Source organism: Rhea americana, unplaced genomic scaffold (assembly GCF_003343005.1).
Source record: "Rhea americana isolate MKP2758 unplaced genomic scaffold, rheAme1 scaffold_136, whole genome shotgun sequence".
In the NCBI taxonomy this organism is placed as follows: Eukaryota; Metazoa; Chordata; class Aves; order Rheiformes; family Rheidae; genus Rhea; species Rhea americana.
The window spans coordinates 1,811,265-1,838,978 of NW_028185439.1; the positions used below are offsets into that span (position 1 = coordinate 1,811,265).

At 39.8% G+C, this 27,714-nt stretch overlaps 1 protein-coding gene across 5 annotated transcripts in view; it reads left to right on the top strand.

Annotated features, from left to right (window-relative positions):
* The first annotated feature begins 6,927 nt into the window (after positions 1 to 6,927).
* The window catches only part of PTPRF (protein tyrosine phosphatase receptor type F), a 381,001-nt gene continuing 360,214 nt past the window's right edge, over positions 6,928 to 27,714 (top strand). For 3 of the 5 annotated variants that reach the window (XM_085298207.1, XM_085298211.1, XM_085298210.1), the window contains exon 1: positions 25,126 to 25,192. The gene's annotated coding sequence lies outside the window, so the exon portion shown is untranslated. Of the gene's footprint in view, positions 6,947 to 25,125; positions 25,193 to 27,714 lie in introns of those variants that run through there. The other 2 variants (XM_085298209.1, XM_085298208.1) reach the window with 2 other exon arrangements.

Sequence of the window (27,714 nt, forward strand, 5' to 3'; positions counted from 1 at the left end):
AGTATTTCCACGCTATTAAACAAAGATCTCCTCTTACGGTCCCCTTACGTGGAAAAGATGTGCTCTGCTTCTGGGAGACTGACTGGGGCAGCTGTTTTAAAGCATTTTGGAGTTTGGTATTTATTTCAGATGTAACCAAATGRAGTTGTATTGTCAATATCAAATCAAATGTTCTCATGTCAAGTATAGAATTGAGCTGTAAAAAATGATTTAGTCTGAAGATAACTGGATAATCAAAGCTTCAGATGTAAGTTGTGTTGAATATTGCTTTTTTAGACATCTCTGAAGGCAGTTAACCTGAGCGAGGAAGGAAAGTAAATATAGTTTCCTTATTCTGCTTGTATAACCACCTTTGTTCATTTCTTAGAAGTAAATGTTAATCTGAAATTAAATTTGTTATTTCACTATTAAGGGCCTGAGCTATAAATGATCAATGCCTGTGTCTCGTTATGGGGTGGTTGTTCCAGGTCTGCTGTGTGGTTTTAAAAACAGCTTTTTAAATAAAGTATGTTGCACTCCTTACGATAATGCAGGAAATGTTTGGCTCAGAAGAACAGTTTTATGGAGAGAGCAAGTGTACTTTAATCCTGATTTTATTATTTCTGCCATGGTGGTTAGCTGTGGGTTGGAGAACTTAGGAGTAATATATCCGTACGCTAAAGTGCGTGATCAGCAGTTTGAACTTGGTAAGCAAGAAGAGAAATCTGCACGGCAAAACAGCCGGTTTGTGTGATCTGGATGTGCCGCGGGTGACCCTGTTGGATTATTTAAGTTCTCAATTTCTCTTTGACCCATCATCTTAACGTGCGAGTCCCTCGGCGTACGTCACTGGCACACGTCCTGCTCGTTGAAACAGGATGCAGCGTGGCCATACGTGCGAAGGAGTTAAAACAGCTTATGGCTGAAGAGTTAATGCATCAGCTCAGCTCGAGAGATTTTTATAATTCAGCTTAGTTACAAATATTGCCATCTGCCCTTTTCTTTGCCTGTGCGTCTCCATAAACATATCTTGGATAAGTACTGGTTGGGGCTCTTAGTGTAATAGCAGAAGCCATAGATACCATTTTATTCTCATATATTATTCCCATTGAAAATGTCMGTTGCTGGAAAAACAAATTAGGACTTCCTACATTGGCATCTTTGCTTGTGGACTGGGAGGTATGCAAGTATTTTTAAGGTTTTTTAAAAAAGTCCAGTTTTTGGGAACACTTTACTGGCTTCTCTGCTTTTGCCAATGACAGTTATCTAAGCTTGTGATTATTAGGAAAAAGATCTAAGCTTGCGGGTAACGGAGAAGAAATGTTTTCCTCTTTGTGTCTACATAATGCAGGGCTGTGGGAAGATATGCTTAATGAGGATGATTATTGCTGTGGCTTTCCATAAATCCACTTGTAATGGAGGGTTTGTACAGTTACTTCTGAATCTGTACATTTAAAAACTGCAAATAGCGATAATGGAGTTGGCTAATAGCAGACTGTCAAGTAAGTGCAATCCCTGTGATAACGTTCAGCCATAGATCTGCATTTAAGTATTACTTTTAAGCAGAAAATGTTGCTTGTAGGTCATAGTATATGTGGTTTGGAGGGGAGAAGAAAACAGTTGTTGCTGCCTTTTTCTTCCTTCCTTTCTTGAATCTTAACCAGCTAACTTTATCCTTTAAGGAAGGTTATTTTTTCTCTCTGGTTTGATACCAGTTTGCAGAAGTTCTACTTGGTAGCTCCATTCGATTTGGTATTTAGATAGTAGAGAGGAATAACAATAACCATCTTTAACAAATGCATTACAGGTGTTTATCCAAGTATTAAATGTGTAGCTGCATGCTTTCTAATGCAGCTTTCACACATGCAAATTAATGAAGTTGGGACTTTGCCTTTATGAAGAATTGTAAACTTCCCCACAAAGTGTCAGTGTGCTGAATGCCACTAGGCAGAGAGTTTAACCTCATCTTGTTAGTATGTTATAAAGGATAAACMTTTGTATTTTGGTTTTGAAGTAACCCCCCAAGTGACTCCTAGAATCCAKGTTTAAAAGTTAAATTAAATTGCTCAAGCCCATTAGGCATCTTAAAAATAAAAAGCTGAARTTAAGATGTTAGGGAAAACCTCAAATATATTGTCCTGCCATAGTACAGAAGAGTGTAAAATAGCCCATTCTCTTCAAATAAAGCACTTGTAGTGGATAGTGAATAGTCCATATAGCATTTGGAATGAATTCAGTTTTAACTTACATAGCTAAGAAATAGCTTTAGCAGAAAGTTGATGTATGGATTGCTTATGTTTAACTGTTTGGAAGAATTTATTAAGAAATACTTGTGATGTTCACTATAATTGCTTATTCTCCTTTAAAGAAATACATTAACTTTAACGGTTAATATGGTTCATGAGGGCTTCTTAGATGAATTTACTTTTACTCAAAATCTGACTGCAAAAATAAGCTTCATTTACACARATTCTTGTGCAGTGTGTCTAATCCCATGTCTATGCTGCTTTTTCAGCAGAAATTTACAATTGCATGGGGTGGTAGCTACCTGGGAAGTATTGCAATACATAYGTAAAAATACTGTCGTACAAACTCTAAAACTGAAGAATGACTCATTACACCAGTGCTGTATCAAATTCTATCTATACGCAAGGTTTAAATGACAAGTTTACTTTGGGCGAGAAATATGCAATTTTCTTGTACTCTTTCTTCATCTAATGTCAAGTGAGCTTAATGAAATGGGAAATGTGGGCATACAGAAGGCACCAGTTGTAGAGCTTTAATGAGCAAGGGGAACCGGCACTACTTGGCGCTACGGTTCATGGAGACGGTAGAGACGTGGCTTCTCTGTATGCTGGAAACCAAGTTCATAGTATTGGTGAACATCTTGAGACACTTGCTCTATCTTTTTTTTTCCATAGGAGAGGTTCTTTTAGCAGTAAAGACATTCACAGTTATATATTTTAATTAGTTGAATTTCTAACTGCAATTCGACATTTGGCAATATTTTTCTGAWTATAAGATTCAGATTACTAATACAGTGAAAATGGGATCATGTTCGGCAGGGGAGAGGGCCAATGACTGTACTCTACAGCGGAAGAGCCTGCTTTCCACTGGAACAGTGCAGGTTTTATTCAAGCCCGTGACTTTGTTTTTGTGATTGTGATTCAATATTAGAAGTTTTGCAGAGCTCTAGAGACTAATCCAGGACTTGGAGATGGACAGGCTACAGCGTGTGGTTTGTGATCTYTTTTTATTTTTATCCCCCAAATGAGGTGGCACTAAAAGCGTAGACGATGTGAACATGCAGTCACATCCTGTAGTGAGTTAGGAAACGYGTGTGAACTTGGAGGAGGGTAGGAAAGACGGTTGAGCGGAGATAGCRGGATCTCTCGGCAGTGCCCTGGTGAAAGCCCTGCGTGCGGGTGTTTGCGCGGTTGTGTTGTCTTACCTGCGTTTCGGTGGTGTCCTGTGGTGCGACGAGACAGCCGGAGGAAGCCTCGCCTGCGCGGGGCTGTCAGCCAGGAGAGCCCAGTCCTCACCCCGGCGTAGGTGGGGAGTTCTCAAGCTCTTTGCAGCCTCTTCATTTAATTTCTGCTGTAGCCTTAATCCATGAATCTTTCGTGCTTTCCCGTCATCGTTCTTGGCTATGGGGGAAGAAACAGCTCGCTGTCCTCGGTGTTCACCTTGCATTCGTCGTGAGRGCGGTATTGACCAGTGCCTGCAAGTATTTTTACTTTCTGTAGAAAGGTCGAAGTCTCCTCAGACTCTGAAAGGAGGTGAAGGGAGGGAAGCTGGAGCATTTGCTATTTAATGTTAGTGTACACACAGYGTACATCTGTGCCTTACCAAAAAGATGATGAAACAGGTTTTGCTTGTTCAAAGGAGTTTATAGTGTAAGAATTTTCTCTAAAGATCAGAAATACAGAGGTAAGTTTGGAACAGAGGATGGAGGTGATGTAAATACAAAGCCTGATTGAGAGCAAAATTGATAAAATATCTCTTCATATCTGAGCTTGGTATTAGCAAAAAATAGCCCTGTTTGGATGTTTTAATTAAATGTGATCCACTGTGTAACTGAAATATGGAAGAACTGTTCATATGTGAAAGGACAGGGTGGTCCCTCTCGTTCTTGTCTTTCAACAGGCATAGAARCTTCTAGTTTACAACTGCCCAAAAGACATTTAATTCTTGGCACAAAATTTCATCTGCAGCTGGCAAGTGGGTAAGCACTTTCTTCCAGCCTTACTGAGAAAGAGAAGAATTATTTAAGTTGGCACAAGAAGTTTATAGTTGGGAGTTGTCAGATGAAATTGAACAGAGAAAAAATGTGAAGACTGGGTATGTGACATCCTTTTTCAAAGCCATATTAGAAATCCCAACATTGCTTAAAATGAAACAAAGCATGTATGTGCTTTACTGTGGAGAGGAACCGTCTATTGGCTTAATAGGCCTCTTTATTTTTCATTKTAAACGTAGTGATGGCACTGAATTGCATGTATGTATACAAAGGATAACATCTGTTCTGTTTTCTGAGATACAGATAGCGTAGTTGCTTTTTCGTCCCTCCGGTGTATGGATTCTTCTTTTGTGTGTCATCCTTGCTGCTGAAGTTAGCTGGGTGCTMTCTCTTCAGAAGCAGGAAGTTATTCGTGGGATGGTACTTGATTCTTCAGCTAGACTTCCTCGCAAAATTAGGTCTTGGCGGAGTTTGGGAAAAGCTGTTATTTTTCTAGAGGCTTTTGTGAGTAGGGATGGAAGTGGGATGTTGCATGGCTCTTCTTTTAAAGGAGTTTTGGTAATCTAATTTTTGGTAGGCATCAGTTTTTGTGGATCAGCCTCGATGCATTTTCATAAGATCATTAATTGGTAAAGTAAATAGATAGAAGTATGAAAGGATAGTCTAGTGTTTGGATTTTATCGTATATACTTTAAAATTGTACTAGCTAGCAGTTATTATGCCTCTCATCTTTTATCTTGAGGTAGAACCATAGAAGTAGTGTGGTATTATAAAAGCTTAGTCCTTTTGGGCACAATGTGTTAAGAAGTCATTGAGACTTTTAAGACTTGCAGTGTCTTAAAGGGGGAAAAATGACCTTTTTTGCATGAAGTTGGTTTTGTAAGGTACTTTGGGTTTTTTTTAGATATGAAGTAGTTATGCTGATTCATAGCTTAAGTAATTTGTTATACCAGATTTGATCAAAAGTTCAGTCATTACAGAGTCAAAATTTGTATTTTATTTAAAATTCAATGAGAGCTACGCTTGTATTTTCATTATGTTTTAATTGCTTGTATCACACAGAATTTAAGAGAATATACAAGCTGGCTAGAAGAGGGACACAATCCAATCACATATTTTTGTGTCAAAGCTTAGTGAAAAACAAAATATAATTAACATAAGGAAAATTAGCCTCTTAAAGCTGTGAACTAGTAGGCTGCAAATAATTTTATAACATATACTCTCATTGCTTTTGTAAGGACTGCTGTTGGGCACTGCCAGAATTCTTGTGGAGTTAGTCCTCCGTGGAGTGTTGTGATCTTTGCGTTATTTGTGGTAATAGACATACTTGCAAAGAAATATATTTAGCCTGAGGTTGAAATATGCATTTTTGAATATGTGTTCTTTGATACTGGTTCTGTTTGCTYGCTGTAGCCTTGTTCAGGTAGCTTCCAACCAATAAAGTGCAGATTTGAAGAATTACAGCTAAGGAGAAGGGTATTTCAGCAGATTGTAGTGTTATTGCTTTGATTCCATCTCTTGACATTAAGATAAATTTGTAAACTTTTGAAGGAAAATATTATTACCTTCAATATATTTGTGAGATTAAAATCTGATGCTGAAAGAGTCATTCTTGTTAGTTTGACTTTTTCCCCTTGCTTCTGCCATAGTTTTGGAGTCCATGGAAGTATGCTTTGTGCTTTGGGTATAATGTTATGCAGGGGCACCTGGAGTCTTTTGTTTGGATTATGGGCTCAAAAAGATGCTCTGGAGTAGTGCTTTCATTCCTGAGTTTCTTGCCCTGCGTCCCATTGCAGGGGGTTCTCTTCAGCCCAGCTCTGTGGGTCGGGGATCCCAGCTCCCCACCCACCCAGGCTGGCACCGGGGGAGCTTAGGGATGCCTCAGACATGGATGTGCATGGATTTGATTTTAGCCATGCTTTTCTTTCTGGGTGGTGCAAAGTCCAGCTTTCTGCTGCTCTTTGCTGCGTTTCTGATCTGGTTGGTGTGAGTGTGGGTTTTCGATGCACCAGCGTTAGACAGGGCTGGTGCTGTGCCTCGTGCAGAGACGAATACCTCCTGACGGCTGCATGCAGCACTGTGTTTCCGCTTTGCTTTGTGTGCTGCTCGTTTCCCGAGTTATCTGGGTCTGCAGSTGAGGCCGTGATTTCAGAGAGCACTTTTCACCTGTGTACAGGAGAAAAGCACAAACATGTAACATGCACCTTGATGATAAAACTTCAACAGCTTTATAGGAGCAAGCTGTTACTCCTGATAATTGTGCTTGGCTCCCGCTATGCTTCTTACCTAAAGCTTTTACTTTGTAAACACTGTAATAATAATAAAGCATGCTGTTATAATACCTCAGTGACCATCTTTGCTTATATCTTTGGAAGAAGTAGAGTGCATAATTAATTCGAGGAAGGAGGAGTTCTGAAGGACGGTGTGGCAACAGGCTGTGATGCTCTCCTTATTTCCCTTCTCACCTCCACCCACCATTTGTCATAAAGCTGGACCTCTCAAGATGCACATTTTTTCTGCAGAGTGATTAAAGACTTCTCCATTGGCCAAAACAACCTAGATAGATGGGCAGATGCTGGGATCAACATTTGGACTCAAGAACTTTAAATTGTCTTTAAATGCACTAGAAATCATCRATTGTATTTTATTTGTTTAGATCATCAGCTGTTCAAGACAAGCACCATGGACATTGTGCAGCAGTTATGTTGCTAGGAAGTATTTGTAGATGTAAGCTTGAGTTCACTATATATATATATTATATATAAATTTTTTCTATATAAAGTTTCTTATTAAACTTTGAAGAGTAGTGCTTGTAAAACTGGTGGCATTTTTGATACYGTTAAGCATCATGTACACAGAGCAAGTGAGGGATCTCCTGATCTCCTATTGTTTTTTTTCCTGTTTTTTAATGTCTTTGAGCCTGTAGCTCTATTTTGAGTTGTTTTTGCATGTTATGAGTACTGCAGACACTCTGGTTTTGATGCTTAGGTGATAGGGTGCGCTAATGCAACTCTGTAGGTTATAAATTGAGGATGAGCTCTTAGATACTGGCTTTCTTTGTGTCTGAAATGAGTTAACAGTCTCTTGGATTCTAGTTACACAGTGTAATTAAAATAAACACTATAATGCTAATCATTTATGTATTTTTGCCTGTGGGTGAAGTTTTAAATTAGAAGTAGCTATACTCTGGTGGAAGTGGATTTTTTTATTATTATTATAACATTGCCTGTTTCCAGTCTGGTAATATTTCTGTGAGAGTGCATAAAAAATATTGCTAGGCAGATTTGTTTTTGTTTTTTATTACCTAATTGTATATTCTAGTAACAATGTAATTATTGCTTTTAACAAAAACTGCCCGACTTGAGTGTTTAATTCCGTCAGACTCAAGCAGTTACTGATGAGGTGATAAATGATAGGTTGTATGTATAAGTGGATTTGCAATTATCTGCTGCTTGGGGGGGGAATGTTTTGTTTCTGTCCAATGACTAATGTTGAAAATCAAAGCAGTGCACCAGATGTCTTTTCTAATGACTTCAAGGTCTCTCTTGTATGGAGGAGGGTTTCAACTGAGTTTGTCTCTTGGCTTTGAAGTTTCTCTCGCTTGTTAATGCAGCACTTCTCTRAATCTTCTATTCTGGACTTCTTCGTGGATGGGTTTTATGGAATACCTCATTTCCCAACCTTTCGTGCTTCTAATAGCTCTTCATTCATCAGACGGCTAGATGTGCTACTGGATTTTTATAGTGCGTGAGAGCTTCTATTCACTTCTGTTTATTTAATAGAATTAAAATAAGAATAAGTGTTTCTCTTTATTTGTTGATGTCTGATTAGGAATTAGTAGAAGAGACTGACTCACTGGTGTGATTAACGTTAGGTTTCCTTTCTCTTGTATGAAAGGCCTCATTGTCTGAGTCTTTTCCTCCATAGTGCWCTGCCTAATCCCGCCGAAATCACTGTAACAACAACAGCGTTTGAGGCTCTTCTGCTAATTTTCCTGCATATTTAATAAGACGGTTGAGAAAATACTTCTCCTTGAAGGAGCAGTTGTTTCCAGTGCTGATTCTGCTGCCACATTGTAGAGGTCTGTGGTGGCTTGCTAATAAGGTGGGCATTGGTTCTGGGGGAGAGAGGAAAGGTTCCTCTGCAATCTGAAAACTGATCCRATTTATATTACATTTGGGTTTCAAATCTAGACCTGATGGAGTTTAGCCCTGCCTGTCACCTTTCTGCAGCCACAGTTAGAAGAGGTGAGCTGCACAGACCTGCTTTTAATAAAGGTGATTTTTCCCCCCCCCAGAATTTGTTAGATAAGCCTTCTCTAATTACTGATATTGCACTTCTGCAAAGAGAGTTTTTGAAATTGCTCAGTGTATGTTTTTAAACTTAGGTTTTTTAAGTTTTATGTTTGTAGAAATTAGAGTAATATAAAGATTTAAATCTTGTAAAATACATAGCAAAAACTTACAGTAGATGACTTTCTTGCGTTGAAAGAGGAACAAACAAAATACCCCTTGCCCCAAACATATACTAACCTTTCTTTTCTTTTGAATCAAATTGTCATTCCAAGGTCTCTAAGTGATTTAAAAATGTGAAGTAATCTCCCTTGAGGAATCTATTAAAAATTATTTGGTTCACTGAACATTCAGCGCACGTTCATTGCTGGAATCCATTACATGCCTTTAGAGAGACTTTCAAAAACGTCTCTCTCAAACTTGGTCTGAGTTTTGTCCCTCTGGCAGGTGGGCGTGAGGGAATTTCATAGCTTTATATTCGTAACAGCAGTGTGCAGAATTAATATTGATTTATTATAGCTGTGTGCTAGCATCACAGTATCTGGGGTCATATATCAGCTCTGCTTTTTGGTGGCAGCTTTCCACATTCCTTCGGTTGAGGCCTGTAGTCGTAGGCTCTGGAAATAATTGGGAGATACTGGCCTTTGTTTTGTTTTGAATTCGATTTTTAAAGCTTTATACCGAGAATTAAACTCTTACCAGCTTGAATTGGTGCATAAATTCTTGTTGAATGGCGACAAATGCTATTAGAAGTACATGAAATTAAGCTGCATTTTAATCCTGGGTTTGGTGTTTGTTTTCATTACCGTTGTGAGACGCTGAGAGCATTCTACACACGCAGTTTGTGCGGTAGATCGACGCGGTCYTGTTCTGGTAACTCCGAACGGTTGAGCCTGGGCGACGCCGTGTTTGCCTGCTGCGTTCCCGCTTCCCGCACCGTCGCGTGCCCCGCTGCGTTTCGCTTCCCTGCGCTTGGTGTAGGTTTGCCGATACCCCTTCGAGCACCTTGCCTTCGTGTGCTGAAGGGAGTTGTTGTGTTTATTCCTATGAAGCAGAGAGATTTCTTTTGGACGAACTTTCTGATGCCGTCGGCTAACGACGGAGCGTGTGACACCTGCCGCGTGTGACACCTGCCGYGTGTGMYGGTGTGCGGATGTTAGTAGCTGCTCGGGCCTCCTGCAGGCCCTGAGGTCGGGTAGGGACTTGAAGAAAACGCAGATAACGGATAGTCCCTCGGGATACGCAAGTTTATTTGATTAACCCACCCGAACTGCAGCATTCAAGGGCAATTAAATATTTGGACAGTCAGCAGTCCCGTTAGTCATGTCTCATTAGGCGGTGGCCTCCGTTTGGAGTTTTCTGCTCCGTTTTCTGCTCCGTTTTCTGCTCCGTTTTCTGCTCCGTTTTCTGCTCCGTTTTCTGCTGTTGTGAAGTCTCGAGCGTTCGCGAAACGGAGCTTGGAGCGTGTGGCGCTCACCGCTTCGAGGAAGACAGCGTGTGAGTTTGGAGGCAGCGCTAAGCCCCGGCTTCGGGAGTTGCTGGGCAGAATACGTGTTTCTGAAGGAGCCTTACATAACTTTATCATCTGCTTCTCTGGGATGAGCTGGTTTGGAGTGGGAGGGGATTGGAGGCAGGGGAGAAAATTGTTAGTCGCTAATTACCAACACCATAAAGGCTAGCTGGTRGATAAAGTTACTAACCTGTGCAGAGATAGTAATACTGCCCTGAGAAGTGCAGAAAAACTTGTTAAAATCTGGTCTCCTGCATTAACTACATATCGCAATGATGAATTAAATGAAATAGCAGCAAGCTGAGATCATTCTGATTCTTCGAGAAGTTCTTAAAATCAGAACRAGTATTGCACTGGAAGAGGCATAACATGGTTATCCAAATTCCTTGCTATGGAATCAATTTTACATGAGTCTGTGTTAATGGTCTAAAAACTCATTCGTTTCCTCATCAGTAACTTGACCAGTATTTTAATATAAAAGACTTTTTTTCTTTTTTTAATCTTGGGGAGTTTTGTTTTGCAATGAATATTGCAGCCAGCTGTAAAATTGTTCAGTTTTGGAACTGCTGTGGTTTTGATGCAGTGTCTGTTGTAAGAAAGTAAAATCCCTGTAACAATGATGATGCTTTCAATTGTTTTATTTCCATTTTGATTCAAGCGAAGGGAAGCAGGTGTTTATTATGCTAAAGAAGTTAGTCTTGCCCCTTTTTCTGAAGGACTGCTGTAACTTTCCATATTATGACTAGGTAAAAATCCTACCCTTGCGAAAATCCGAGGAAAATAAGGAGGTGACTGGCTGCTGGCATTCTGACTTGGTTCAGAGCATTTCTGGGTGCATTATTGTGGCTCTTCTGGTAGAAGCATGGTTGGAAAATTTTATGGGAACACAGGTCAGTACAAAAAAAAATCCCTCCTGGGATTAAAATGTCATTTAAAAAATGCTGATTATACCTTTCTGTCTATTCTGACAAGAAAAAAAGCATGATTATGTGTTTTCATTTTGTGAGTGACTAGGCAGGACTCAGCTCTGAAATTCCTGGTTTTGGCGTGTCAAAATCATGCATAGTATTAACTTAAAATCAGTTCTGATAATTCAAATATTTATCTGGAGAATTAATGGGAACTTTAAGAGTAATGTGCTATTCTTCTCAGTGTGCTTTCCCCCCTGAAATTACTGAAATATAAGTATTTTAAATTGAAAATGAATCTTAAACTTTGATTCTGAAATGACCTTCAAACAGGTAAACTGTGTCTTTGGCCTCGAAGTCAAAAATATTTTGGTTAATCAAGCTAATACATTAGTTTTTATAGTAGTTTGTTGTGAAACAATTGTATTTCCTAGGTGTGCTTAAAGGTAAGTGTTTCTTGCAGATTTTCTTTGCTTTATCTCTTCACATAATTGTTTTATGCATTTGCATATAATCTTATTAATTAAATTGTTTCTGCATGATTGCTAAAGCATCTCTGAATAGGTGGAGAGAGCTTTGTATGGACCAGTGGTTTCATGATTCAATATCAGTCCTTTGAGTTGAAGTTCACAGTTACAATATGAAGCAGTTGTGTAATCTGTTCGCAGTGGTGCAAGAGGACGACAGCAGGGCGTTGCTCTGTGTGTATGTAGAGACACACAATTGTGAGACTTCAGAAAGGAAAATAAAATAGTTTTTTTTTTTTTTTTTTTTCCTTTTTTGAGTGTCTCGAACTTGACTAAATGATGAGCGGATCAATTTTTATAGTGTGGTGTTCTCTCCTAATAGAGTAACCATGGGTTTTCTGCTCTCGCCTTGGTCAAGGTGTGTGGCTGCCACAGCTAATGACGCTGTGTGTTTGTCAGGTTGTCACGCTTGTTGACGCTGCTAGACGTTTCCAGAAGGGTTTTCCAGCTCTAGCCACACTGCTGTGTGGATACCTGGAAATCAGTGACTTCAGAGGAGGCTTAACATAAAGGGAATTGTCAATGTGAAGGTAACCGAGGATACCAGCTCAGCCTGACAGCCATGGGCTCCCATTTCCAAGCATTCCCAGTAACTTTAGCTATGCACAGGAGAGCTAAGTGAGCTACAGATGAGCTGAAGAAACTCTGGGTGGATGTGTGCCCTCTTGTCTTGCTTTATAGTGGATTTTTTTTTTTTTTTTGGAGGGATGAAGAAGACAGAGTTTTCTGCTACCACATTTTTCAGATCTTTATTTGAAAGTGTTTTAAACAAGGGACATCAGAAGCTGAGATACAAAGCAACCTTTTGAAGTTAAAAGTGGATCTGCATGAAAATGAACTGCATGTCTGTGAGAAGAGTCAAGTGTGAAAGGATAGGATAGTTTCACTAAATGAATTTGATAGTCTGAATAAGTGTGGCAAGGCAGAGAGCAGAATCTGGAAAGGTCAGGACTGAGCATGTGACTCCAGATGAGGTGATGAAAAGACATGAAAGGAATCGAGAGGAAATGCCTTGGTTTACATTTTTTTTTGCTTAGAAGTTATTTATTTATTTATTTTGGTGGATGGTGGTTGTAAAAAAGAACTTAGAAGCTTGCTGCAGAGCGGCASGGAGTCCAACTCCTCGAGGATCTTGTACCTTTTTTGTTCAACTTTTGTGGGGTTTCAAATAGCTCAAAGATCAAAGACCAAAAAAACTTTGTTACATGTGCAGTCCTGTTAGTAAGACTGCTGTATCCTAAATGCTCTATTCAGTTAAGCACTTCAGCAGCTTTTTCTCTCAAGTACATAGCTTTTTTGTTATTGCTGGCTCATTTTCAGTAATCCAAGTAACTTGCAGATTTTAACTAAAATTATTTGAAAAATTTTTTCCATGTCCCTGATACCACACAATCTAGATTATCTTCTTGTGCAGTATCTGCATTCAGTGCAAATAAATGTGAAGCGATGCATGCTGGAAGCAGAAAACTGGACTTCTCATGCAAAATGGTAGACTCTGGAGCTGACCACTAGCTCCTGTGATGAGGTCCTGAGACTGCTGTCAGTCTCATGAAACAATCCGCTGTATGCTTAGTAGTGATCAAAGAAACCATATCAAATCTTATGCGATACTGTGAAAGGAGTAGATAAAACACGTAACATTACTATGCTATGTCTAAACCCATGTTATGTCCATACATTGAATAATGTTTCGTCTCCCCTTCCCTTCATCTCAGGAAGAAGGTAGTATAGTAACCTCGAAAAGGCTTGGAGAAAAGCAACATAGATGACCAGAAATCTGGAGTGGTTTCCAAGTGAGGAATGACTGAGTAGGCTGGGACTTCTCAGTCAGTGAAAGGGATGATGGAAGAAGAATATGATAGAGGCCTGTGAAATCAGGGTGATTTGGAGAGGGTTTAACTGTTTTGTCTCCCAGTATCAGAGCAAGAGAATGTCAAATTGGTAGGAGCCAGGTTCAGACCCAGTAAAAGGAAGTAGATCTTTGTACATTAGGTGGTAATCCTGTGGAGCTCCTTGCCAAAGGACACCATGGTGTCAAAAAGTTTGTGGGCTCAGGAGGAGGCTGGACGAATATTGGAAAAGATCTATTGAGGTCTACTAAACAGGCCTTTGTTTCTTGAACCTGCTTTCCAGTAGGTGATCAAGACGCTTGGTCTTCCAGCATCCTGAAGAACTGCATATCAGATTACTCGAGTGGCCTACCCTTGCCGTTGTCTGATCATTAAGGGCAAAGCCCTCATGTATCAGAAGACAATATTCCTTCCACATCGGTGATGTGTTGTGTGTAGATTCTGATGAAAGTGGTTTTCTTTTCTTCTTTTTTTTTTTTTTTTTTTGAGTTGTTCCTTGTGCAGGATGTGGCCGATGCACATCGGCACTTGTGCTTTCCTGTGCACTCCGTGGTGCCATGGGAAGGACCGAGTTGAATAATATTAACAGCTGCCAAGAAGGGGAGAGTTCCTGTTCCCAGTTGCTGCAACTTACCTTGTGCTTTTTTGGTATTGGGCCATTTTGTTGAAGCAGCAGAAAAATAACCTAAAAGGAGGGAGACAAAGAGCTGAATAGTTTTCTGTTGGTTATTGGGTTAAAGCAGTTAATAGAAAGGTGCAGCCAATGCCCGAGGGGACAGTGACGGAGAAGGGTGCAAGCCTTCCCTTGTGTACCGGCAGCAAGCAGCGAGATAGCTTAACTGTCTCGGGAGCCCTAGCCGCAGGGCGCAGCCCGCCTGTCTCCTGGCTGGCTGGTCTTCATCTGCTTGTGCTGGCTCTGGTGSTTTTTAGAGCCTCCTGTGAGTTGCTGTAACTCAGTAAACCGAGAGGAAAGCTGTCGAATACGCTGTTTCTTTCTTAGCAGGCTGCAGGAGATCACAAAGGGTGTTCTTGCAGGGCCTGGCGCCAGCACCGGGTAGGCAGCAGCAGTGCCCAAACAGGCTCAAGCAGTCCCCTGAGCAGTGACGGTAACCTCCCTCGCAGAACCAGGCTGCTGCTGATGCAAGTTTGGAGCTGCTGCCCACGATGCGGAAGAAACAGGATCTCCTCGTTGTCCGAAATGCATAAGCAGCGTCGTTGCCTGTTGTGGCGATCTTTGGGTGTTTTAGCATGAAAAGGGTATCTCAGAGTGCGGCTAAGCTGAAATTATTTACTCACTTTTACATTGAGGGAAGGATTAGGAAATGTGTTCTGAAAGAAATGTGAAGAAGTTGCGATGGTTTGAATTCAGTAGGGAATAGAATTTCTTTACTGGATTCTGTGGGAGGCATGTGATAGCATCGAGATTTAACTTGCTGAGGGAGTAGGGAAAGCTAATTCTTCTGGTTTTGTGAGAGTGGTTTGTTTTCTGTTCTATTAGAATGAATGCTTTTGTATACAAAATGCTGATTAAGATCCTAAAACATTAATCATGTGTAAAAGTGCAGCACTTGCAAGCAGGCATATTTGTTTTAAAAGCAAATGTATTGAAGAATGTTTGCTTGCTAAACCGTGTCTTGGGGTTCCTCCTTTTGCCATTAGACCCCCAAAAGGCAATGGAAGCAGCGATCTGCAACGTCTTTTTATTTTATCAAATAAGAAGAAAAAAGAAAACAACCCACTATACTAAATAGAAAAGAAGAGCTGTCTTTAGCTGAAAGGCATTATTTTGAGTATTCTAGATGTTATGAAAAATAACTGTGGAAGATAAAAGGATATTTATGTTTTAATTCTTCTAAGAGAACCTAACATTTGAGATTGATGGGAAAAATGTGTTTATTTAAAGAAAAAATGCTGGAATATTCATGCTCTCCAATCATTCTGCAAATATCTTGTCTTCCTAGGGAGATCTCTCTACCTTACATCTTTCAAAAGAGATTTGTTTTACCTAGTCTACTTAGCACTACATGTCAGAAGAATTTTTCTTTTAGGGACAGACCAGTAAAATGTCATTTTTTTTTTTTCTTGTTATCATTTTAGTACAGGCAGGTCAGTAGCTCTTTTGTTCCAGAGCCAGAAAATGTTCATGATTTTGCAAGGTTGTGTAGATAGGCATACCTGTGGCCTACTTTTCAACAGATTCAACAGTGTTTTGAATTCTTGCAAACTTAAGTTTTGTTTTTCAGAAAGCTTTACAGTTTCTAAAACACTTCTAATTCAGTGCATCTAACTAGATGATGTTCAGTAATAGCTTTTCTATTCAGTAAAGTTTATACATAAAGCTCGTTCTGGAATGGTGCTATTAAGTAATTGACTTGTTTTCTTCAGTTTCTACCTGGTGACCCAACTTTTAAAATCTTTACTGAAATAATGTTTAAAATCATAATCTTATTTCTTCTTTAAAGATTAATTCAATTGATTTGTAGCTTATGGAGGAAAATGTTCCATTATGGGAGAAACATACATAGCTTTGATGATGAATTTTGGAAATGTCAGTATGAATATAGGCATGGCACTGGTGATATAAGGTAATTGTAGAAACTGAGCTCATCTTGTTTAGATCTTAGTGCATATACTTTAGGACTGTGGATATTAAAATAGGTAAAGCAGGCTACATAAATGGAAATATATTTGAAGTGGTGCAGGATAAAAACATTATCTCTGTGTATTATTTTGGTCATAGTCACAGCTTTGTAAAACTTAAACTATTTAATGAAGAGAAAGGGCCATACTAACTTTCACAATAGTTAAGAGATTATTTTAAGGAGAAATTGCTCGTTAAAATGCAGAAAGGTTCATGTCTGAAATCAGTCACTTCTTCCATATCTAATCTACCGTGTTTGCAGAAGTGCTGGGAAGTAACTGTTAGTTTATGTCAAAGCTGTAATTTACTTTGCAGGAATAGAATATTGCAGCATGATTTTTCTAGAGTCCACATGTCCAGTTGAACACTGCATCACTTTGGGCTGAGCCTTAAAATGTTAGACTCTGGAGGTAGAAATGACTTTGAAGGGCCCCTCTATCCCCAAACCTTTCTCGACAAAAGATTCAATCTAACTATCTCAAAGTCTTTGGCAAGAATGTGTGATGGTGCTTCCTTGTAGATGAGGTGAGCCCATTAACAAGACCTGACTGACAGATGCGGTGGTGGAACTGTCTCCGCAGCGGAGAGTCCAGACAGTTCCAGTCTCCTGTGGACTCTAGAAATGGGGCCGCTGTCCTTTTGGAGGTGTAGCCCGTAATAGCCTTAGCGATAGACTTAGCCTTTCAAATGCTGCTTTTTGCCACAGTCATGGCCTGGAGGGGCATAGCGCACCTTGATGTCAGTCACAGATCTCCAACTTGATTTTCACCTGGAATGTGCCCTGGTTCATTTCTTCGTCTGGGTAACTGGCTGGTGATGAGTAACTTGCAACTTAGCCATTTCTTCCATGTTGAGCAATAGTCCTTTTTCTTTTATTTCTTAGTGAACTGTGAGAAGTGGCAATTAAATCCAAATCTCTACCTACATTTAGTTGGGGCAAATTTTAATTGATTTCTGATTATCTTGGTGTTTTGGATGTTTTCATCAAATGGATGCATTTAACAGTCTTCAGTCCATTTTGTCCTAGAGGGCATGCTTGGAGGGAAGAAACTGGCTTTTCTGATGACAATTTGCCTAGTGATAGTTATCCAGCTGTACTGCAAGGACTATGTGTGTCTGCATGCTAGCCACATTGCCCCTAGTTAGCAGGATTTGGTAAAGGTGTCCTCTTGCRTTTACACTGGTGAGGCTTTGATTACTCTGTATTTCTGGGCATCCCTTCATGGGCTTTGGGCTCATGGTTATACCATGTGTTGAGCATGGCAGATAGCAGCAGCCTTCTCAACTGGGAGCCAGGAGAGGTCTGTGCTCTCTTGGCTGATTGGAACAGGAGATTAATGAACACTTTTTTCCTTCCTCATCCTTGTGCTTCAGAGCTTAAGATTGTTAGTGAAACCTAGATGTCAGGACAGCTTTTTCTGTCTACATGACCAGGCCTAGTTGGTAAATCTCAAGGTAGCCCTTGTTGCATAGAGCAACAATACACAGCAGCTCTCAAAATGGTTAACAACTTAGACTAGAGGCTGTGTTAGGAGATGGTCTCCATGGGGTRGTTTGGAGGGTGTTCTCTGAAGTGCTCTCCATGCTTTTTGCAGGAGTGTTTCTGCCCTGATGAGAGCAGCAGGCAGCCTCTGTTAGCTGCACTTGCCCCTTCCTGAGCACTGAGCCATGGCAGAGCGTCTTGGCGCAAGCCTGTGCTTGGCAGGGCTATGCTGAAATTTTATTCCCACAAAGGGCGACTTTTGAGACTCTCCAGGAAGTTGTATGTGTGAGGCATTGCTCCCAGGCACCCACAGTACAAATGAACATGTGGACTTCTGGTTAAAGATAGAAAGAGAAGTCACTTGCCTTGTAAGTGAGATCCTTGAAGGTGTGCAGACCATGCATGCTCATTTCTTCTTCTCCTTTTTCCTCCTGGAACTGCAGGAGGAACCGAGGGCGTAAAGTATATCCCAGTCCCAGCCCGTGTGCCATGCCAGTGAGTGTATGCAGAGCTGCTGCTACTCACCCATGCTGCTACATCTGAAGGGTCTCTTGGCTCTGAATGCTTTGTGGTTGTCCAGCTTTTGAAGGTAATTGTGGGCTACTCTTCTGAAAACCCTGGTTTCCAGTTAAGTTCTCAGTAACTGATTCTCTGTCAGACATGCTCCTTCTCAAGTCTGTGGAACTGCAGCTGCAGTGTATATGCACAGGGATTTCACTGCTGCTCCTTTTCACCTCTGTTGCTAATTTCAAAGGTTATTTGTAGCTAACAATTTGTTACAAGGAGTACTAGAGGAAGTGAAACGTTGGCTGATCATATATTTCTTCATTTTTGCCTGGAAAACAGCATTTGACTCATTCACAGCATGATGCAAAATACTTATAATTCTTCAAATGCTTGCAAATACGTCTTGCAACCAGCAGTATAAGCAGTGTCTTAAGCCATGTGGAGTASTTTAATCTATTTGAAACTGTTCTCTGGGTAACTTTTTGATATTATCAGTGCAGAAGCCTGACTCAGGGCAATTCCATCAATAATGTCACAAACTTTTCAAGTAAAAGACTTCCAAACTTGTCAAAAATACTTCCACTGAAATAGTTGTTCTCCAGATCTCATACTCCAGTAATACTTTGTAAATAAATAAATAAAAATCAAACWGTGTTTTATCAGAAGCTTTATATATGCTACATAAGGAATTAGAAATGATATTAGAATGGGTGGACAATAATGGTCTGTGGCTGGGAAATCTCCACATGAGAGACTGATTTGCATCAAAAAAGGCAAGTCATAATGGGTGTAATAATGTAGAATATAATAAGTTATTTAGGGAATGTAGATCAAGACTGTTCTTGTGTTGTGAAATAAAAATGAAATGTGAAAGAAAACTCAAAATTGATGAAAGAGAACTCTCTTTTACAGTGTGCGTAGGAAGACCTTAAGACCTGTTTGTATGGGAAGTTGGTTGAGGCCAGCAAGCTTGAAAGCTCAGAAGAGGATTAGATGCTTATATGGAAATTGGGAGTTGTGAAAACACTTTGGGAAGAAACAGAATGCCACATCCTGGCATTTTTGAGTAATTTCTAACTGTTAGAAGATCAGGATGAAGCTTACACTTATAGGGAGTGTTTTCTCTGCTGGAGGTACTTGTATCTTCCCCGCAAACCTGTAGTGTCTGGAGAAGATGAGCAGTGGCTGGGCAGGCTTTGGGTCTGGTCCTGTCTTCTCCTAGTTCCTGCTGAGGCTGTACATCTCATGCGCCTGCATGAGAACAGCAAGCTATGTTTCACAGACTACCATACCGGTAAAAATACTTGTTAGAGAACACAGCCTTTCCATGGGAAACTGGCGGACTATGTATTTGATAGGATTTTTATCAGCAATATGAATGTAATGGATTTTATAATTTAGTTTAATATTGGTATCTGATGTAGTTCCTGCTGAGTCAGTGCAGAGATATCCACTGACTTCTTTGGGATGTTAGGTCAAGTGCCTTAAAATCAATTCCTGTATCCTTTGTTAACTACTGTATTTAAAGGTCTGATTTACCTGTGCTTGGTAGTTTTACACTGTTTAAGGAAAGTACCTCAAATGATTGGTAAGCAAGAATCTTGTATCGTGTTAGTCTTAGAGGAATTGCCCAATTAACAGGTTCCCAAAAGCCTGCCCAAAAGTCTTGCCCAGCCAGCAATATTTTTAGCAGTCCTTGTCTCTAAAGCATGCCACATAGAATCTTTTTGGCTGTAACTTACTACTAAAATCTGCTTTGTTTGAGAGCAGTTTATTTCTCAGAACTGGGGCAAATGCTGAAGGTCATCTCAGAGGGGAAAAAAACTACTTTTAAGCCTTGAGGTTTAACCTTGGGAAATGTGATGGTAAAAACTCGATGTACCAGGCAGAACTAAGGTCGCGGTCACCCTTGCAAAAACTATCAAAGCAAGTGATGATTGAACAGAAAGGACAGGGGAAAAAAAAACAGATGACTTGAAATGTGTGCAGTTGGTACATCAGTACATTAATCTCAAACCCGTGTGTCAGGTAATTAGAGTCCCTGGTCTACGGATGACAAAATGGAAGTATATAGATTTACGTTATCTGCAGCTGTTATTAATAAGTTCGGACAAAATTTAAGTCCTGTTTTTAAGACTGAATAGCAAATTGGTCTTGTATAGATATGTGAGAAAGATGTTTATGTATTTCTATAAAAAAAAATGCAGGCTAATCAGCCCTTCAGAATAATACATTTAAAATTAATCTCCTTCAGCTAGTTTTCTGTGGAAACTGGAATCCTTGTAGCATAGTTTCCACCCTTCTGTTCGTTCCTCTTCCTACTTCTGTGCTGAAGTAACCTGAAAACCATTCTTGTATTTGAGAAGATTGCTAGACAAAAATCACTAGATTTGTGGCATGATTTGTGCCAAATGAATGGCAACAAGTTGTCAGAGTGCCTGCACTGTATTGCAATAGGAGTGTTCAGTAAATACCGTTGAACAGTTCTGGTGCTGGTATTTATTTTTGTGGAATTCTAAAATCTCAGTTTCCAAATATGCTTGAAATGTTGTTCTCTTAATCATGCATGCTAATAAAATGATCGTTACCATGGAAAGACGAGCTAGTTGTACACAGATTGGCTGGTCAAGTGCTGCAGAAAGGCATGGGAAGACGAGTGAAACAGTCAGTTACACTCTTAACTTCTGTTGTAAAAAGTTACTGAGCTCAGTATGGCACAAAACTCAAAAAAAAATCTCCAAACAAACAAAAAGAACTGGCAGAGTTCTCACCCTCTGAAGTTTACACCTTGGTAGGCAAAATRCTGTGCAGAAACCTGGTACTAAATTACAGGGTAGTATTCTTCTGTTTGAACAATTTTTTGACGTTTATGTTTATTGATATGCATTAGTGTTTATGCGTTGTGCAAGAAAAAAAAGAGGGGATTTTGAATGGAGAGGGCAGATTCTTGACATTGTAGGAGGAGGTTCATGACTAATTGGCTCTTCAGCCTCTTCATCCCAGTGAAGAATGAACTTCAAAGGCAGCCACCTGCTAGGAAGTACGGTACTACTCAGCTTGCGTTTCTTTTCCTTGCTCTTGTTAAAGCTAGAAATACATGCTGCAATATTTGCTATTAAGAGACAAATTTATAAAAAAATCAGGAATTTTCAGGCAGTGAACACATTGTTTCTTTTATTTGTTTTCTGCTAAAATAGATGTATTTTCTGATTACTTGATTCATTTCTGTTATGAAAATTGTAGTGCTTGGAAGAAAATAAATATTTACTCTAGTGTTTTGCTGAGAAATTCATGACCTTCAGCCAATTTGAGAGCTGCTCAGATTCTCTGTTTGGCCCTGGTGTAGAATTGCCTTCTACTGTTTATATTCATGTCTTGTCGAGTCCACACAGAGGTGTTCCACACAACAAGCTTGCAATATTTCCTACGGGAGACCATTCAACATGTTTTCAGCTTTCTGCTACTAATCTCGTTTGTGTGAGTGAACTCTCTCCTTAAATGGTCATTTAAGTCTCTCTCGTGGGTCTGGTTGCAATAGTGGGGCTTTAGAAAGGTTGTTACAAGGAAGCTTTCAGATGTTTATCCCTATTTTTTCCCTTTTTTTTWAAATGTGTCTGCCTACTACCATATATTATTCTGAATAAGACCTGTCTCTTCCCGGTGGTATTTGCATCCATTTTAATATGGCAGACGTCTGTGACTTTTTTTTCTATTTGCTACCCAAAGTGGACGTATCTAACTGTTACTTCTCTCTTGCTTGATGTGGCATATTTTTGCATGTGCAGCCAAGGTTTCATTAATCTTTCTTGCTACCAAATCACACTGCAAACCTTGTAAGGATTTTTTGCCTCCTCAGTTTGTCACTCCCACTGAATATTTCTTTCAGACTATTTTCCTGTTGGATATCTTAGCTGCACTTTCCCAAGGCAAATCTTATTTTTAATTGCCTGTTTCTCAATGTTCTCTGTYCTCACTGAGGCTTACAACTCCTAATTTAGCATCATCCTTAGATTTCAAGAAGACACATTTTACTTCCAGTTCTGCATCATTAATTAAGGTTTTTAAATAASAAAATATATAAGAAAACTTCCTGCATCTCTGTTAGATACTTTCGAAGACTTGGTATTTGGTTTTCATTTTCTTTCTTTCTCTATCTTTTTCTGGTGGTCTTTTGTCCAGGGTTCAGTCCATGTCAAAGCCAGTTTGAATAATTTTGATAGGACATCATTTGTTATGATTTTATTTTACATCTAAATGTATTACTGTGTGCTTGTTATCAGTGAACTACAATTCTCTAAAAACTATCTTCATCAGACTTTATATAAATACTTTATAAAGTCTTTTTCTCCTTATTTCTTTTGAWTTAAAATAATCATCTACTATAAATTAAGGGTTTTTTCCTATATTAATAAAGTTATTCTTTTATGAGGAGTAGAAGTTGTTAGTAATAACAACAGTTTCCAGGATTTTTCTTCTCTGAAGTTGAAGTATGTTTAATCTATAGGCATATTTCCAGTATTCCATGTCTCAAAACAATTATTGCCTGTATTTACTAAGTTTGTTTATTTAATCTGTCTCTAATGACTCAACTCCTTGGAATAAATTGTGATATGAACTGGTTTTGCTATGTATGTCCTAACATTTTTTTAAGGCTTTTAGCTGTAATTATTACTGCTCATTTGTAATGGCTATCAATTTGTCCTTTACAGAGGTAATACAGATAAAAGCAAAGAACTGTAGTAGTATGTATAACCAGGAGTACTTGCCAGAGAATACCTTTCTGTCATAGTTTTGATTTCTGTATGTTTGAGTGTGAGTGTTCTAGATCTCTGAAATGGTAGATTTCTTCTGGGATTCATTCATACTCTTTGCACGTTGTGTGGGTACACATAAATAAAAGTAAGTTCCTAATTACATTCTAATTGTATAGCCTTTCCTTTATTTTCCCTTTTAGATTTTAAAAGGTGATCAGTGCAGCAAGCTACTTGAATTCTTGATTCCTCCTCCTTCATCATTTATTAATGGTCCAACCCACCCTTGTAATGGCCACAAAGCGTTAGCTCGTTTGGCTATTATACTTATCTTTTCCTGCAGGCTGTATTGGACTGTATAATTCCTGTTAAGTTGTTCTCCTCTTTTTCTTGTCCAATGCAGAGGCTTATTGAGGCTCAAATCTGGGCATATTGTCTCTGGAGTCTGTATTGATCACTTCTTGGTTCTTGCAGCCTTCCCTTTCAGAAGGTCTGGAATTACGAGGCTTTTGAATTACTTTGTAGATTGCACAGATTTGTTCCATACTCTTAATTCTTTCTTCCATTTGGCCTTAGTGTGCTTTTAATTCCATACAACTTTCATTCCAGGATTCTGGTAGATTCTTTGAATAGTAGCTCCAAGTTCACTTGTGTGCCCAATCTGTGTAATTATTTGGCACCAAACTTTGTTCTTGTATCACAGAATCAYGGAATGGGTAAGGTTGGAAGGGACCTCTGGAGATCATATAGTCCAACCTCCCTGCTCAAGCAGGGTCACCTAGAGCATGTTAGACAGGGTTGCGTCCAGGTGGGTTTTGAGTATCTCCAGAGAAGGAGACTCCACAACATGTCYGGGCAACCTGTKCCAGTGCTCTGTCACTCTCACAGGGAAAAAATTCCCCCTCACGGTCAGGCGGAACTTCCTGTGGTTCGGTTTGTGTCCGTTGCTTCTTTACCTGTTGTTGGGATGAAAAGAGTTTTTCCCGTCCCCTTGACACCCTCCCTTCAGGTRCTTGTACACACTGATAAGATCCTCCCTCAGTCTTCYCTTCCCCAGGCTGAASAGGCCCAGCTCTCGCAGCCGTTCCTCCTGGGGCAGATGCTCCAGCCCTCAGATCATCTTCRTAGCCCTRCGCTGGACTCTCTCCAGTCGCTCCATGTCTCTCAAGTATCCCCAGTAATTTGTCCTTTTTGGTAGGAAGTAGATTCAGGATGGTTTTCCTTCTTGTTAAATGTCTCACTAGTCTAAGGAGTGACATGCTACCTTTATCTTTGCTATCCATTTAGTTTTTTGTTACCAACAAGAAACTAGTCTAACTGAAAAGCAGTGAATGTGGTGTCTGGTTCTGAGCATGCTGGTGTTTGATCTGGAAAATATTTTGTCAGCTCCAGGCCTATGATGAGTATTAGGATTATATTTCCACCTTTCCAGTGTCGCCTCTAATTCTTTTCTTAAATATTTCCCTTAAACATACCAAAATTCTTTTGAGTATTCAATTTTTAGGTTTCCATAGTTAGGTAAAACTGTTAGCTTTTCTCTTTTGTACTCAGATTTCCTTTGATAGTTAAAGAAATGCTGTAGTCTCTCATTCATAATATATGCCATTGCAATTCTTTTTTGTATCATTTCTCTTGATGCTGCTGCTTTCTGGGTTACTTTCCCTCACTGAATGTCTATTTTGGATTATTTTTCTCCTCCTTGTGTTTTTTTTTCCAGATTGAATCTGATTTTATTTCCTGTCTTATTATATAATATCTCAGTCTCTGATGATACTGTTCTGTTTTGTAGACTCTCTGAAAATGCAATTGTGAGGTTTATTCCCATCTTTATATTAAATAAGATACTTAATATGGCTAGGTAAAACTCTAATCCCTGTGGCAATGTATTGAACGTATTTGTCGGTGTGTAGCATAGCTAGCTATTTTAGTCTTTAGCCATTCTTCAAACTACATCATAGGGTTTGTAGTTACAGTCATGCTTGTATGCTTGTTTGGAGTGTTTTTTTTTTTTTTTTTTTTTTTTTTTTTTTTTTTNTTTTTTTTCTTCCAGGGGGAGTTTCTTCCCTTTCTTTGTGTGTCTGCCTATTTCAAGACTAGCAGTACTTTAAATGTCTGCTCTGCATCAAAGCTAACAAAGATTCAAAATTTTTTTTGTTATGTGGTTTCTTGTGCAAAGCTTTAAGTCCATAGCGTTTAGTTAGTTTGGAAGTTTATAAACAGTTTCCTATGCCCCACGTACTGTCCATGGGGGCTTTTTGGCTGACCTCGCATGCTAAAAATGACCATGAGTTTTGAGCTATTCATAAAGTTGTCCTCTTTTGGTAATATTTTTTTAAAAAAGAAAAAAGCAGTTATGAAAGTATAAAAGCAGAAAGGAAAAAAAGGGCTGTAACAAGCAGGACAATTCTGTACCGCCTCTCCTGCGTGGGGGTGCAGAGGCTGCAGTGCCACAGACCTGCTGCGTCCTGGGGACGCTTGGAGTGTGGACTGTGGTTTTTTCCAAAGTAAGTGAAGCCTAATGCTTTTTAGTTTAAAAAAGAAAAAAAGTTTTTTTGGTTAGATGAAATATGCTTCAGCCTACAGATTAATTGCATGGAAAATTACAACCTGCATTAAGGCCTGAAAATTTGGTTTTAAATTATTATTCAGGCACTCTATTTTTGCTTCCAGTATTTAAAAATAATCAAATTGCTGAACTTGGGAAAGTGTTGGCCTACCACCTGAATTTAGAATTAGCTGAAATGTTAAATGAGCTTTAGCTTGTTCTACAGCCGCAGAGAGAATAGTATTCTCATAGTTTATTTAGTGAATTCCATTCGTGGACTTCTGCTTCGTATGGTGTTGAACAACTGGGAAGCTTTTTTTCCTCTTGTAAAAGACAAAGTTAATTTTCTACTTACATATTAAGCACTCTATATAAGCACGTTAGCAAGCAACCAAAAATGGGACRTTATGCTTACTGTCAGATGTGAAACAGATTTAAAATGAAAAGTCCGTATACACATATGCATGTATATATGCAAACGATTAATGCAATATATATGGATGCTTAGACTGTATAACTTCTCTTTTTGAAGTGTAAAGTCTAGATTTACAAGCAAATTAATACTAACTGGTATCAAGCAATCAATGAGCAACAGCAGTTCTTTAGGGAAATGACCAGAAAGCACAAAAGCAGGCACAAATTAACTGATGTAAATCAGAGATAAAAAACCTACTCTACTGGTCAGTTGCTTTTTTAATTCTTAGCCAATTATATATATATGCTGTTGAAGTAAATAGTATAAATTACTGATTAGTTCTTTTTGTGTTGGTATGGAAGGCCTATTCARAAGATGACGAACGAATCCAGTGTAACACCTTAACAAAGTTCTGATTGTTTGTGGTTTATCATTTACCGAAAGTGTGTTCTCTCTCAGTTGCTTCATGGATAATCTTTGCGTTTCAGCAGTCACATGGTAAGGATTTACCTCTTRAAACAATTAAGCCAGTTTGCATAGGCAGCTTATATACTGATAGGAAGCCTGGTGAGTAAGGGTGACTTAAGTGTGGCAGAAAACTTTTGTGTTACCTGTAAACACTTCACTTGTCTGCGTGAATGTAGGTAGGTGTAATGTGTGCAGGACCATGCCCTGCAGGTAATTTGGAGAGACGCTCCAAGCACTGATCCCCGTGGGGGCTGTGTGGTGGATGTTACCGGGAAAGCTCACGCAAGGAGGCTGTCTGGAAGTTTGTCTCGGTGGCATTAACCAGAGCGTTCCCCTGGCCTGCGGCCGCTGCATGGAGCAGCGCTGTTGCATCGCGCCGAGACCGAAGCCCGGTTGGCCCCGCGCTGCAGCGGGGATGGCGGAGCTGATGGCGGGGGCCATGGCTGCGGTGTCSGGGCTGGCTGTGCTGCTGCTGAGCAGCCGCCAGACCCGACTCTTGCAAGTTACGGTGYGCCAGACGCGCGGTAGCACGTGCGTGTTAGCTGCGTGTTAGCTAGCACACGTAAGTGAACGTTAAGCTTGAAAGCAGGGTGGCTCCATGAGTGCCTGCGACCGCATCAGGAAATCCCTGCGTTCAGAAAACTACCGTGGAGGTTCTCTGTCCGGTCCAGAGAGCTGGTCTCTTTTAAAGTGCTCCCTATGTTGGTTTTGTATGACTTTATGTAGCGCGGCCAGTTGGGACACAACGTGTGCCCACCGCTGCCGTGAATGAACGTCTCGTGCCTGGTGAGCTGCTAAGCGGTACTTACCCTTGCGGTTTAYGTATCCCTAGGAACGTGGCACGATCCCTGAAGTTTGAAACGTCCTGGGCTGCTTCTGTRCTTGGTAATGCACAGCTTGTGGGTTCAGCAGCGTCCACCTTTCRCCTGCAGCCTACAACGCATTACTACTTCCCTCCACCCCTTGCAGGTCCCCACGTTGCATCTGTAAAAGAAAGAAAACGCCTGAGAAGGGAGGGCATGTTCCAATTGTACCTTAGATTTCGTGTTTGTATCCTTCATTTGTTTTATGACTGTAGAGATTTGGTGACAAGGAAATCTTGGGACGAGTAAATCTTCTGCTTGCTTTTTCAAAGCTGGAAAAAAATGTATATTTTTGAGCATTTTCCAGTCCAGTAACTCAGAAGGATTAACTTTGTACTGTAATAAATAAAACAGCCAAGCAGATTTTGTCCAAATGTTTCTTCACCAGACTTAAATCCTAATCCTGGACCAAAATCTCATAGGCCTGTAGTAAAATTGTTCCAGACTAAAACTTGGCAAAGTAAAAAACCTCTGAAAGCAGGGTGCACAATGGAAATGCTGATGCAAGCATAACTGGAGCATTGCAAACGCGACGCCATAAGAACAGCTTTGCATATTGCTCATGAATAGCTCAGAGGTAAAAGGATTAACACTCCTTAATGCCGCTTTGAATCTGCTAGACTTTTTGCTTGCTGGACTCGACGCAGAGATTCTGTAGTGTACATAGGCTTCCTATATTAGCCTTTCGCTCTGATGCTTTTTTTTCCCCCCTGGCGGAGAGCTCTTTGCTGCTGC